The sequence below is a fragment of the Rhinopithecus bieti genome, unplaced genomic scaffold (genome assembly GCF_001698545.2).
Source record: "Rhinopithecus bieti isolate Rb0 unplaced genomic scaffold, ASM169854v2 scaffold_17861, whole genome shotgun sequence".
Taxonomy (NCBI): domain Eukaryota; kingdom Metazoa; phylum Chordata; class Mammalia; order Primates; family Cercopithecidae; genus Rhinopithecus; species Rhinopithecus bieti.
In genome coordinates this window covers 1432702-1448782 of record NW_016809830.1, presented here as the reverse complement: position 1 = coordinate 1448782, position 16081 = coordinate 1432702, and positions in this window count along the sequence as shown.

The window sequence follows — 16081 nt, the reverse complement described above, 5'->3', positions numbered from 1 at the left end:
CTAGTTTTCATATTTCCTTGCTTCTGTGTTTACAGAAAATGGAAAGGAAGCTGTTTGCATGTTTAGAAAATTTCAAGATGGCCACTGTCATCTAAATTAGAATTTTTGGCTCATTTCCAGTTTGCATAGAGCCTTGGCCCTTTCTTTAATAACAATAATAACAAATGCAAACCTAAAACAGTTTCGGTCTTGAGTTTGCATTCCGTCCATCTTCTTTGAAATGTTAAAACATCTGGTTTTAAGAAAAAAAATTTAACTTCAAAATATTTGGAGAGAAAAAGGCAGCCCACAAAATAAATCAGGGTCAAGTGTTGTTATTTCACGGGTAATTATAAAGCAGTCCAATTTATCAGTAAGTCTTGCATCATGCTTACTTATAGCCACAGCAATTACAATTGTTCTTAGGCTGTCATTGGAAAGTGGGTAAGTAACACAGTTTAGGAAAATATGGGACCAACTATTATGGCAAAAAATACCATGTGGTCTTGTCATACCTTGCTTTCCTAAGTTTTCCATCTTGCAAGTAATTTTTTTGTCTTTCTTTAGTTTATTTTCCCAGTTAATTCATGAATTTTACCAACAGTTACTTGGAAACAAAAGACGCCCACAATAAATTATTGAAAAGAAAATGCTTGCTAGTCTAATTGAAGAGCAGATGGTTGGCTCAAAGGGTCTTCTTACTGTGTTTCAATAGCACAGCAAGGAAGAGGGGGACAGGTTGCAGTGGCCCTATTAAGCTAGCACAAACAACTTGGAGGAGGGTGAGGCTCAGCGTTTTGAGAAAGCTAACTTCTTTGAGACTTTATTTATAGTTCAAGAAGACTCTTCAGCCTCTCTTTTCAAGCAAATGGGCTGAAAGGGATCTTTACACTAGTCTGCAAGAGAACATAAACCCTTCATGAAAGCAGGGGATACAAACTTTTCAGACAAGGCAATATGAAGATTTAAAGCAGTCAGCTTCACTTTTCTCTAAGGTCATTATGAATTCATAGTAGTCTTACATTGTAAGGCAAACGTTCATTTATTTACCAACTGCTGAATGTTTGGTTGCCTCTCCAAAGAACCTGCAATATTGTTTTTACAGTCAATGAAACAGGTCCATCTTCTAACCCTGTAAGTTAGTTTTTTCTTCTCCTGTTTTCACCAGTTTGCACAGATTAAGTACTGAAGACTGATACTTAAATAGAAAAGCATTGGCCTAATTGTGAAATCCAGCAATTAGATTAGGAAACTATATTTAATGGTTTTCTCTTTGGGAAATTTGTGCATATAAATAAACTGTGTAATCTTTTCCTTTCTGTCAAATAAATTAGATACAGCATCAAATACAATTTATTTCTGCTATAACTTAAAAAGTGGAATTTAGGCAATATCTATGCAATACCACATATCTGGGTGGGAATTAGTACATTTGGTAAAATACTGAAATCATACCACACTTGAGTGCATTGTTCAACTGTAAATGTCTGTTTATATTAGAATCAATTATCTGGAAAATTACCAAAAAGTTTAGAAGTGAATAAAATCTGGAAAGATAACCACAACATCTTTAAATTAAAGATGCTTATAGTTTTACTTATGAGTGTTCTTCCCGATTGTCAACCAGAACCTACACATTCTTATTTCACTTACAGTTCTAACAAACTTTGCTATCTCAGTTACTACATTGCAATAATTTATACATTGTGATTAGAAGAGAAAATGTTTCTGAGACAGGAACATTGATAACAAAATCATGAAAAGAAGTGGTAGCTGGCAACAATAAAAATGGCAGAAAAGTTCTGAAAAAACTCCCAGAAATCTGTAAACAAGTAATACAGGCCATCCTTAGCAATGTTTGGGAAACACCACTCCATGAGTAGAAGGGCTTATAAAGACGTCAACAATTGATGTACAGATGATATTTTAAGACATTCAGAAGAGGCTAAGTCATGTATGTCTTTCTCTGTTGAAGATGAAAAGAGTGGTTTAACTACATTATTTAAATCTTTCTGCCAACAATGGAGTGTTTAAGGGGGCAAATTTCAGTAGTTGTAAGTTTCTCTTCTCTGTTACTGATCATTCCTTGACAAATTGCCTATTGGGACTTAGTAGTATGTAGAGAGCCATATTTAATGAAGAGAAAAGGTTGGGATTGTGAATGACATAATTTGTCATTAAACTTTTATAATTTGTGTTAAATTGAACTTCTTAAAGATAATATTTTTCATCATTAACATAACATCATCAAGCTGGGTGCAAGTGCCTCTAGATAACATGTTGTTTTATTATTTTAGATTTTACTATTATATTAGATTCCTGTAGGTATTCAGACTAGTTATATATGACTCAGTGAATTAATAATCTAGAAGAATCTACAATTGCATTTTAATCCAGTTTAAAAAATTACTAATAACATCAACATATTTGAAATAGCAAATGTTATTGAGTTAACTTATTTTCTCAGGGTGAAATTGATTGAGCCATGTCTAGCATTACATTCTGGAAGAGGTAGAATTTCAGGTTAAAAATGATACATTTTTTTATATGGCTATGGAATTACTAAAGACAATTTTCAGAATTTATTCCCTGCCTTCAGTGAAGATTTTATCATCTGATCTCTCAATCCCAAATCCTGCCATCCTTCTTGGGTGCTTCAATATCCACTTGGATGACCTGTCTAATCAACGACTTAGGCTTTCAGTTTCATATTTTTGATGCCAATGATTGACCTTTATCTTTAAGCCACTTCAGCTATCCTATTCCATTGTTGCATGTTGGATCTTCTTAGAAGCCCAAACTTCTTTTGAAGTAGTATCCAGAGTAGTGATCTGAAACTGCCACCAATCTCGCCCATATCCATGGCCCCTCACCCTCTCCTCACATTGCCTACCTCCAGCCAGCCATACATAGAAATTAGAAGCTATTAAGGACAAACCTGTCTATGCAGAATCTTTGGTCTCTTCACAGCCCCCTCCTACCTTCAACACACATCAGTAAATTTATCTATACTGCCACTCTCTTTACTTCCTTCCTTTCCTCAGATCTCAGATTGGCCCCTTAAAATTAAAATATTGCATTGTCCCTCAGCATTGCTCAACATATTTTATTTTCAAAAAATAAATATCAGCTTTTACTTATATTCTTCAGGGCAGTTCTTCAAAACATTTACCTATACTGTCTACCCTATGCCCACTATTATCTTCTTGGCCTCAATCAATAACTTCAATAATTCAGACTGCATTAAGAAAATGGCAGCTGTCGGAAGTGAAGTTCAGAGTTTCCTGAATGGATTCTTGCATATATTCACTAACATATGAACCTACTTATTTTGGTGCCTATGTTTTACTAAATATTTTGTCTCAGAAGGAAAATGTGGTTTCTTTCTGTCGAGGCTAATCCCTCTCCTGCAATAATAATCACATTTCCTCCTAAAGGAATCCTCATGTTTTTCCTGTATGCTCAAACTCTCTCTAACTACAGCTCCTTTCCTCCCACCTCAAATAGTCTCAGATAACCCACCTTCCAACCCTAACTCACACAAAAATGCCCCCAAAGTCTTCATTTTGATCCTAAATCCTTTCCAAATTACTACAGAATTTATCTTCTTATTTTAATGACAAATTTCTGCCACAGCTCTTTGGATATCTTTATTGCCTCTATTTCTTTGATCCATTGTTCTTTGACTTTTGCTTCCCTAATAGACATCTCTTGATATCTCTAAGATGAGCAATAGTCTCTTCATTGTGGAATCCTTATCAGCTGACTCTTCTTCCTCGCAAATTCTCCTTCTTGCTTTACTTTCATTATACTGCTTTCTCCTGGTTCTTTTTCTAAGCCTCTGAGTCTATTTTCCTTCTCTCTCCATGTTTTCCTACTCTTCATTTGCCTGCCTATTAAATGTTGGAATTTCTCAGGATATGATCCTCTCCTCACTTTATACACACTCTCTGAGGAGTGAAATATTCTGACACAGGTGTTTTAAGATGTCCTTTTGACATAACTTCTTTGACTGTATGGTTTTGATGTCATGGGTATTTTAATAATCCTCCAAAACAATTATTAAATGTTAACTTTAAAAAAACATTACCAGAAAGGAAGTCCTAGCCAGAGTAATCAGGCAGGAGAAAGAAATAAATGCATCCAAATTGGAAAAGAAGTCAAACTATTTCTGTTTGCTGATGATACGGTCATATTCCCAGAAAACCCTAAAGACTCCTCCAAAAGACTCCTAGATTTGATAAATGAATTCAGTAAAGTCTTGGGTTACAAAATAAATATACACAAATCAGTAGCACTGCTATATACCAACAATGACTAAGCTGAGAATAAAATCAAGAACTCAATTCCCTTTACAATAGCTGCAAAAAATTAAAACACCTAGGAATATACTTAACCAAGGAGGTGAAACATCTCTACTAGAAGAACTACAGAACACTGATGAGAGAAATCATAAATGACACAAACAAGTGGGAATATATCTCATGGTCATGGACTGGAAGAATCAATATCACCAAAATGACCATGGTGCCCAAAGCCATCTACAAATTCGATGCAATTACTATCAAAATACCAACAGCATTTTTTACATAATTAAAAAATTCCCAAGATTCATATGGAACCAAAAAAGAGCCTCAATAGCTAAAGCAATCCTAAGCAAAAGGAGCAAATCTGGAGGCATCACGTTTCCTTATTCTAAATTATATTACAAGGCTATAGTAACCAAAACAGCATAGTACTGGTATAAAAGTAGAAACATAGGCCAATAAAACAGAATAGAGAACCCATATACTTACAACCAACTGATCTTTGACAGGGCATACAAAAACATAAATTGGAGAAATAACACCATATTCAATAAACAATGTTGGGAAAATTGGATAGTCATATGTAGATAATGAAACTAGATCCCTCTCTCTTACCATATAGAAAAATCAACTCAAGATGTAAAGACCCAAAATCTAAGACCTAAAACCATAAACATTCTGGAAGATAACTTGGAAATACCCTTCTGAACACTGGCCTAGGCAAATGATTTATGACTACAACCCCAAAAGCTTATGTAGCAAAAGCAAAAATATATAAATGAGACCTAATTAAACTAAAATGCTTCTGCACAGAAAAAAAAAATCATCAGCATAAACAGACAATCCACAGAATGGGAGAAAATATTTTCAAACTATGCATCTGACAAAGGACTAATATCCCAAATCCACAAGGTATTCTAACAAATCAGTAAGAAAGAACAACTACTACCATCAAAAAGTGACAAATTACATGAAAAGACAATTCTCAAAAGAAGATACACAAACAACCAACAAACATGAAGAAATATTCGCATCACTGATCATCAGGGAAATGCAAACTTAAACCACAGTAAGATACCACCTTGCCCCACCCAGAATGACGATTACTAAATAAAAAAGCAATAGATATTGGCATGGATGTGGTGAAAAGGGAACACTTATACACTGCTGCTGGGCATTTAAGTGAGTACAACCTCCATGGAAAACAGTATGGAGATTTCTCAAAGAACTATAAGTAGATCTACAATTCAACCCAGCAATCCCACTACTGGGTATCTACCCAAAGGAAAAGAAATCATTCTATCAAAAAGACACTTGCACACATATGTTTATCACAGCACAATTTACAGTTGCAAAGATATGGAACCAACCTAGGTGCGCATCAACTGATGAGTGGATAAAGGAAATATGGTATATATGAACCAGGGACTACTACTGAGCCATAAAAAAGAATGAAATAATGTATTTTGCAGCGACTGGAGGCCAGATGCTGGAGCTCATGGTTCTAAATGAAGTAACTCAGGAATGGAAAAACCAAATACCATATCTTCTAACTTATAAGTGGGAGCTAATCTATGGGTAAACAGAGGCAATGAAAGTGATATAATGGACATTGGAGGCTCTGAAGGGGGAAGGATGGGAGGAGGGTGAAAGATTTAAAAACTACATATTGAGTACAAAGACACTACTTGGGTGATGGGTACACTAAAATCTCAAACTTCAGCACTATACAATTCATCCATGTAATGAAAAACACTTGTACCCCTAAAGCTATTGAAATAAAATAAAAAATAAAAAATACTGTCTATAATCCTCCTGTCCACAAAATGAATTCAATGAAATGGTTTCATTTGAGTGTCCCATGAATAAAAATGGAAACATTAAATTATTTAAGTCAAAATGTCTTCTCCACACAGTGGGTAATCTAATCTTACTGTCTTTTCTTCATGGTGATAATTTGCAATCTATTATGCAGACTTCTTCTCTCTTTGATCTAAGGCTTAAATTTTTGATAGTTTACTGAACATGTCTACATAGATCCCTACTGATTTCTTTAAATAACAAATCCAAAACTGATCTCTTTTTATTCTCTTCCCAAGCAGATCATCCTCCTTATAATCCTCTCTTGTTTAACAGTACCAAGATAAACCCAGCCATCCCATTCAGAACCCAAGAACCATCTCAGATTTCTCATTCTTCTTTTCTTACATTTGAAGTTCACTAAATTCAGTAAGTTATGCCTTCCTTTAAAGAAAAAAAAAATCTGTCAAATTTTTCCCAACTTTCTAACTTCAGTATGTGGCTAGAATTCAAAGCTTTCATCATTTTTGGATGCAATAGGCTCCTAACTGGTCTCTTAATATAATTTGACCATCCTTCAGTCCATGCTCCATCTTACTGCCAGGGGCATCTTTCCAAGAGCAAATCTGATTGTGTTACTTCTCTACTTAAAGCTGTGAACAGTTTCCTACTGCCTTTAAGAATAGGTTCAGCTTGTCTTTTCAGAGTCATCATTTGCCACTCCCCCACACTCATCCTGAAATCTAACCACACCAAACTAAGCACAATTCTCTTAACAAGTACAAACTTAATGCCTCCTAATTTGGATATGCCCTTATTTCCTCCTGCCCATATCTATCTAATGAATGCCTAATTTGTTCAGAATTCCTGTTGCACCCTAAATACACTTCCAAGAGTACATGTATCAGATACTATTGCAATCATCTCTAAACTGTTTTAAAATTGTTTAAAGAACAGTATCTTATTTGTCTTTTGGTATCAAGTGCATAGTAGAGTGCTGACATTTGGTACTCAGGAAATTTGGGTGAGTAAATAAGTGCAATCACTGTGCACATTTGAATGGTATCAAATCTTCTGATGGTGCTGAATTTTTGTCATGCAAGAAACAAGTACTTTCAACCAGATTCTTGTTTTATTCCTCCATTTAATTCGGATTAGTTTCATCTTTTTTCTCTATTTCTTCTGCACAGTCAATCACTGAGTATTCTACTTCCTTTTTAAGATTCTCTTTCAAAAAAGTCCATTGACTGCTCCTAAGCAATACAATAGTAAGTGAAAAAAAAAAAAAAATGTAGGTAAAGAAACAGTCTGATTGTTTAAAATGATCATGACAAAGGAGGTTTCTGTGTGGTCATATTCTTACCTGACACAGATAGTTCACTAATTTGGGTTTTTAAAAAGTTATAAAGAATAAACCTTGCTTTACTAAGATTTTCAAGCATTTAATTTTCAGTGCTGCAAAATAGACTTGATCAACTGTTTTTCCCCCATAAGGTTCTACTTTAAGACCTCCATATGCTCAGTTTTAATAATCTGCTTCCAAAACCAGGAACCATTCCAAATATGAGTTATGGAAATATTGTGCTTCTTATTAAAAACAACATGAAAAGAAATATCTGAAGCCCAGGTATCAATCTTTAAAACACATAGTGGCAGATTCATGTGAAAGGTTTTGTATGAAGAATTACTGCTTAAAATCACTTTTACTGAGGCAGTTTAACTCGTTTCACTAGAAGTGAAAATTGCTATGACAAATATGTCACTATGGAGGTCAAATGGTAATTTGCACATGCTAAACAGCTCAGCAGGAAATTACATGTGATCCTCGAAATCACTAGCATTCCCACCAGAAATCATTTTAGAAGACATGGAGGTCACATGGATTGTGTTAGGGATAAAACTCTTTCAAACACGTGTTCTACTCTCCCCCTTGGGAGGAAGAATTAAAAGGTATGGGGAAAGGTATGATCAAAGTGTTTGAAGTTAGAGAAATGTTGTAATTTAGTGTAGTTAAAGAAAGGCAACTGGAGAAAAGTCTCATCTGAGACCAGTTAAAAAAAAGTGCTTAACTTACTTGAATTTTTAATACTATTTTATCACTTGATGTTAATAAAATACAATTATGTTTACATATTTTCTTATCAAGAAAATGTGATATGAAAAAAGAGAAAATATTCCTGAGATAATTAAAATGTCACCCTGAAAGGAGTTGCTATGCTATCTTAGCAGATTTGCTTCACCTGCGTGTATGCTTGCTACAAAAAACATAAGATTTGATTTAGTGTTCTCATGCCATAGTGATGTGAATGGGTGTGCAGTGGAAAGAAAGAGGATGACATTCAGCGGTCTCTTTTCTTCTTATTTTTATATGTTGAAGAATCCTCTATCCTGTTGGTGATCACAGGTAAACAGAAGATTGTAAACAGTACGATAAAATAGTATGATTAAAACTGTATTCCTGTGGTTCCTTCCTTCCAATAACAAGACCTGTGAAGAATGCCTCAGGGAAAAAAACCCAGGAGAGAAGCAATGCTTTTTCTTTTCTCAAGGACCCTATTTGTAACTACCTCATGGCAAAAAGCTTTCACTTCTTGGGTCTTCCCATTTTTTCTCTCATTATTGTATAAAGTTTCCCACATCTGGAAATATATTCATTCACTGATTTATTATTCACTGAGTACCTATTTTGTCCCAGGGACTATGCTGTGTTGGAGAACAATTGTGGCAAAGGTACACAGTCCCTTTTCTCAAGAAGCCTTTGGTTTTCTGGGGAGTACAAATGAGGATGATAAGTACTAAGATAGGGGAACTTGAAATTGCTTTGTGAGCATGTAACATAATCACCTTGCTCAAGACGAGTGATCCGGAAGACTTTCTGGAGGAAGAGACACCTAAGCTAAGACCTCAAGGGTGGAGCTGGAAGTTAATATTGCTTAAATGTTTGTCCTGTCCAAATCTCATGATGAAATGTAGTCCCCAGTGTTGGAGGTGGGTCCTGGTCTGAGGTGTTTGAATCATGGGGGCAAATCCCAAGAGAATCTTAGTGCCATCCCCTTGGTGATGAGTGAGTACTTGCTCTGAGTTCTCATGAGATCTGATTGTTTAAGAGTGTCTGGCACCTCCGTACTTTCTCTCTTGCTCCCTCTCCCCTGTTCCCTCTCTCACTATGTGATGTACTGAATCCTTCTTTGCCTTCTGTCATGACTTTAAACTTCCTGAGGCTCTCACCAGAGGCAGATGCTGGAGCCATGCTTGTACAAGCTGCAGAACCATCATCATTGAAAGGGATTCAATTAGCAATGTGTAAAATGATTGTAGAATTAGGATGCTAAACCACCTCAGATTGGAAAGCATACATGTGTAATATGACCAATCTGCCTGGTTGTGTGTGTGTATATATTTTTTAAAGATGACAAATAGATCTTTGTGGAAGTGGAGAGGGGTTGAAGGTTTTAAGAAGGTTGTGAAGGGACAAAGGGATAAGATTTGAAGGCTCTGATGAGGAAGCAAAGAAGTAAAGATAAGTTTAGAAGTTTAATGTAGTAAAAACCTAAGGATGAAAGTGGCTAATTATTCTTCGTAAACTTTAACTTTTAATAGTTCATTAGATTTAATAGTTGGTTAAATTTACTATAATTTAGAAGAACTTTAATTCTTCTATTTTTCCATTCTTCTGTTACTGACTGATTTGTAGCCCAATTATCCTTGAGGACAGTGGTCACATGTTTTCATTTCTACTGAAAGTGCCTTAAAAAGTCATATGCAAATAGCAGATGATTACTCATTATATTTGAACAAATGTGACCCAAAATTCTTGCTGTGTGATTATATTCTAATAAGAAACAACAAAATAGGATTATATGTTTTAATTACTTCACATTTTTTCTTTTTTTCTTTTCTCATAAGCATAGTTATTGAGGATGGGTTAATAGGTGATAACATTGGTGGATGGTTTTAGATAAGGAATTTATGTAGATGTCTAGGATTGTCTGTAAAGGCAAAAAAGAGAAAATAAGGGAAAAGAGAAACAAAGCTCAAGCTTAGTTGAAGTAAGCCTTTGAATAAAAGAAAACACCATACAAGGAATCAGGTTGAATAAGGTTTCCTACAGAAAAAAGAATCATTTTATTTTAAATAAAATTAATGGGCTAGAAATGTGAAGATTAAGAGAAAAGCAATGAGGGATATCAAGTCAGATAATAAAGAAAATAATCTCTTTTGCAGTGTTTTAAAATAATCAATGAGACTAAAATCTACTGAATGAATTTGAACCAAAATTCAATCCCTATGAACAAGATAGGCTTTGCAAGTCCACATGGGACACTCAGCCTTCGACCTTTTCTAGAATTCTGTAATTATACGGTGATAAATCTGCTGAATATTACCTTTATCACTTTTTATCGTCAAAACAATTGTTATTTTTTGTTTGCTTGTTCAAAATATTAAACAGAAAACTAAAGTCAATAATTATTTTATTCCTTATTTCCCTTCACTTGATATTTAATAAGGTCTCTTCTGTTCACAAAACTAGAGGAACATTTATATCTTATAAATATTTGATAGTATGAGCGAAAAAAACCCCACAGGATTTTCTTTTATGTTGTTTCTTTAACAGAATAGTAAATATATGGCATGTATTCTAGTTAATGCCCTATAACAGCCACTCACATTTTCTGGACTCTCCAGAGCCTTCTCTCCACTAACTTAGTCTCCAACCTCCACAAAGATGCAAGGGTAACTCTGCTACACTGCTCAACAGAATAAAGGAAGTGTCAGTGAAGAAACCAAACAATGCATTGTCGCTAATTAAGGCTGTTTTTTTTTTTTTTTTTTTTAACATGTGCTATACAAGAAAAGACATATGGTATGTTTTAAGAGATTATGTCTCTGATTCAAAGGTAAGCCTGTTTTTTTTTTTAAGAAATGTAAATAAAAGTAGAATTTGATGTGCAAGATTTGTTATGATTTAGCTATGTACCTATAACGATGCGTTTACTGTGATAGAATCCTTGTAGTGTGTTTCAGAATTACATGGTCAATTAAATTCTTAAGTATCTAAAGCTTGGCCAAATTTTAATTGTAAATTTATAACTTAGAGAATTAACCTAACCAGGTATATACTTCTTATTTTCCCTTTGCTAGGCTTCTGTGAAATTTAAACAATGATGAATGTTTTCAGCATTAATTGATACCTTAGTAATCAAACACAGACAGTGTATTCAAGCATTATAATTGCTTTTTAGGTTTTAAAAAGAAGTTCCTTACAATCTAATGCATTTGAAAACCATGTGAGAGCAGGTTTTTATATAAGTATGACTTTGTTTTCAATTGAACTTTGAGATTTACCATTGATAAATGTTTTGAGAGTTGTAATTGGTTACATTGGAAGTTTTTATAACCCAGAAGAGTACAGCTAGCATTCTACATACAATCGACATTGAGAGGACATCAAGATTCACCAATTTTCATTCATTTAGTACAGTTACAGAACACTTACCATGTGCTGGCTCTGACATGCAAGATTTATAGTTGTTATGAAGAAATGATACATCTAAAAGAATTTTGGTAAGCTTTGAAAAAATGGCCTTGTACTTGGAAAAGAAGAAAAAAGCAGGACTAATAATAACGAAGCAAAGGCTTACACCATATGACAAAAAAGATGAGAAACAACGTATTTGATTCGAGTACAGTATTAAGAACAAACTTTTACATAATTAGGCCCTTAAAAAGTATATGTTAAATGAGCAGTGAGTGAATGAATAACTCTTTCCTTCAATTTTCTTGTTCTAAAGACATGCCATTGTCAAACCTGATAGACAAAATCTCTTATTAACTGATTTTTTGGCTCTTATTAATTGACTGACTAGGGAAACGATGAACAAGATGGGATTTGAGAGAAAGGGGGTATAAAGGAGGGAAATCACATTAAGAAAGCAAGAAAATATCCTCAGGAGGAAAGAAAAAGTCAAAAAATTTTTAGTTTTTTCCAGATGTTTTCTTCAAGCTAGTTTATTATTTCCATTAATGCTCTATTTTAAACATTAATCTCAACAAAGTGTTTAACTGATTATTTTTACTTACATGAAAGTATACTTTATTTTTTATCTCCGTCCTTAATTTTTGTTATATTTTGTTATTTTGACTGGTATCAAGAAAAGCAATGTGTGATATCCTATTGTTTTTAAAAATAGTTAATAATGTGTTAGCCCTCATCAATCTCTATCGGCTTCTCCTAAATTGAATAACCTAATGAAGTTTAATATGTCTGTTGCTAAATGTCTCACATGTTTGAATAATTTGTCTTTACCTGGTTTTGGAATTTTTAAATTCCTAATAATGACTGCTTTTGTAATTCAGTTTCTAATTTTCATTTGTTATATTCAGCTAACTGATCCCTGTCTCTGGAAACGTTCATAATATCTCTATATCTATCTATCTATCTATCTATCTATCTATCTATCTATCTATGAGACAAGATAAAGAAAAAAAATGAACATGTTATGATAATTGGCTTTTAAATTTTTTATTGTGGTGAAATATATATAAAACATAAAATGTACCATTTTAGCAATCTTTAAGTATACAGTCCTTTGGCATTAAACACATGCAAGTTGTTATCGCAACAATCACTGTCATCTACCTCCAGAACTTTTTCATCTTCTCCAATAGAAACTCTGTACTCATTAAACATTACCTCTCCATTCTTCCCTTTCCCCTAACCACTGGCAACTACCCTTCTATTTTCTGTTGTTATGAATTTGACTATCCAAATACATCACATAAGTGGAATCATACAATATTTGTCCTTTTGTGATAGCTCATTGTACTTAGCACAGTGTGTTCAAGGTTCACCCATGTTGTAGCAAGTGTCAGAATGTCCTTCTTTTTAAAAGCTGGGTAATATTCCATTGTGTGTACTGTATAGACCATATTTTGTTTATCCATTCATCCATCAGTAGACACTTGAGTTGCTTCCACCTTTTGTCCATTGTGAATTACATTACTATAAGCATGAATATACAAACATCTGTTTGAGTCTTTAATTTCTTTGGGATATATACCCAAAAGGGAATTGCTAAATCATGTGGTAATTCTGTGTTTAATTTTTTTTTAGCAATTGTCACGCTGTTTTCCATAGTGGCTACACCATTTAATATTCCCACCAGCAATGTACAATTCCAGTTTCTACATATCCTTGCCAATAATTGTTACTTTCTTTATTTTTTTTAATATTGGGAATCCTAATGTGTGTGCAGTGGTATCTTATGTATTTTTTATTTGCATTTCCCTAATAATTAGCAATAATCATGTGTTTATTGGCCATTTGCATATTTTCTTTGGAAAAATGTCTATCCAAGTCCTTTGGCCATTTTTAGACTGGATTATTTGTTTTACTGTTACTAAGTTTAGGAGTTATTTATACATTTTGGATATCCATTCCTTATAAGATATATGATTGGTAAATATTTTCTATCATTCCATGGGTTGCCTTTTATTTCTGTTGGTTGCATCCTTTGATGCACAAATTTTTAAAACATTTTGGTTAAGTCCAATTTATCTATTTTTTTGTTGTTGCCTATACTTCTTGAGTAATATTAAGAAACCATTGCCCTATCCGGTATTATGAAGCTTTATAGTTTTAACTCTTATGTTTAGGTATTTCATCTATTTGGGCTAATTTTTATATATGACATAAAGTCAGGGCCCAATTTCATTCATTTGCTTGCAGATATCCAGTTTTACCAACATCAGTATTGAACCAACTGTCCTTTTCCCATTGAATGAATGATCTTGGCATCTTTTGAAAAAAAAATCATGTATGCAAGAGTTTCTTTCTGGGATCACTATTTATGCCAATTACTTTGAAATTAATTTTAAATTTTAGAATAATTTTAGAATTATAGAAAAGTTGGAAAGATAATAGAATTCCTGTTTACCCTTCAACTAGTTTTCCCTGTTGTTAATATCTTGCATTGCCACAGTACATTTCTCAAAATTAAGGAAGCAACATTAGTATATTGCTATGAACTAAACTCCATACTACTTACATGTCATCAGATTTTTCATTAATGTTTCAGGATCCAATGAGAATAATATATTGTGTCTAGTTGTCATGTCTCCCCACTCTCCTCTGATCTATGTCAGTTTCTCAATCTTGTTTTTCATTACCTTGAGAATCTTGAGGAGTACTGGCCAGGTATCCAAAGAATGCCCCCAAATCTAGGTTTCTCCAATGTTTTTATCATTATTAGACTAGAGTTATGAATTTTCTAATGAATATTACAAAGGAAAGGGGCCTTATTATTACGTCATATGAAAGATACATGACATCCCCATGGAATCACCAATGATGTTAATTTAACTATTTTTTAAAGTAGTGCTTGCTTGGTTTCTTCACTGTAAAGCTACTATTTTTCTCATTCTATGCTCTATTCATTAGAAATAAATCACTAATTCTAGTCCATACTCAATAGGAAGAGAATTAGGCTCCACTTCCTGAAGGAGAAAATCTATATACACTATATGGAATTCCAAGCTAAGGATTTGTCTTTTCTTCTCACGTATTTGATTATTAAAGCATTTATTTACATCAGTATGGACACAGAGGTATATATTTTATACTTTGGGCTATAAACCAATATTCCACTATTTATTTGATGCTCAGATTATTTCAGCTTTGGCCTTTGGGGGCTCTGTCAGGATGGCGCCTGTGTTCCTTTGGCACACCCTACAATTCTTTGTTTTCTGTTCTAGTACTACAAGGTGATCCAGGCTTATCTTGTATTTTCCTTACCCCACCTCTAGAATCAGCCATTACTCCAAGGGCACTTGGTTCCTCCCTATTTTTGGCATTTAAATGCAAAGATCTGACACAAATAAAATTTTCAATGCTACTTAATGCTTTTATTTAGAGATAATGTGTTGGCTTTCTATTTTGATAGAGTTAATGTTCTGTTAATTGTCACTTAGAAGTGTATTCAATTTAAAGAGAAGTATTTGTATCACCTTTCATACACAAAGTTGATACTACCAATATGGAATTAACATGAAATATGCTTTGTATTACTTTCCCAGTAGTGGTGATCAATTATTAGTAATTCATCCATATCCCTTGGCTGGAGAAATAGAAGTGGAAACGCTGAATTCATCAGGCCGTCAAAGCCATTCAAGCAGTATAATCAACATGCAAGTGCTGTTGTTTTATTTTATTTTATTTTATTTTATTTTATTGTATTTTATTGTATTTTATTTTTTGTAGATGGAGTCTCGCTCTGTCCCCCTGGGCTGGAGTGCAGTGGCCGGATCTCAGCTCATCGCAAGCTCCACCTCCCGGGTTTATGCCATTCTCCTGCCTCAGCCGGCGCCCGCCACCTCGCCGGGCTAGTTTTTTTGTATTTTTTAGTAAAGACAGGGTTTCACCGTGTTAGCCAGGATGGTCTCGATCTCCTGACCTCGTGATCCACCCGTCTCGGCCTCCCAAAGTGCTGGGATTACAGGCTTGAGCCACCGAGAATTTACCTTTATGATTTATCCCTATTATAGACACTGTCTTAAAGTTATTTATAATTCTTGGAAAATTCACCATCTGGAGAATTCCAAATTTTCCAGAAAAACGCCTTGAGGACAGATCTTGGAAAATAATTGCCCCGGAGGCTTTTGTTTTGGTTTGGTTTTTAACTCTTTTTGGTTAGACTTTGAATCAAGTATTTTTTACTTTGCAAAATATATAGCTTAAGCGTAATTTTTTCAAAAATTTATTTTTCCACTGATATTTTTTAAGTCTTTGAAATTCAGAAAGCAATGTATTTATTCATGTCTTTCAACTTTAAAAAATTAATCAATACTAGTTATCCAATTTAATTCCATGTTTTTAAAAGAAATAAAATTATTTTTCTTTTAATGAAAGTGGTAATAATGTACTATTTAGCATATTTATCAGTCTAATTAATCAAAAATTGAGTGAAATAAAAGAATAAGAGTTTTAGGATACATAT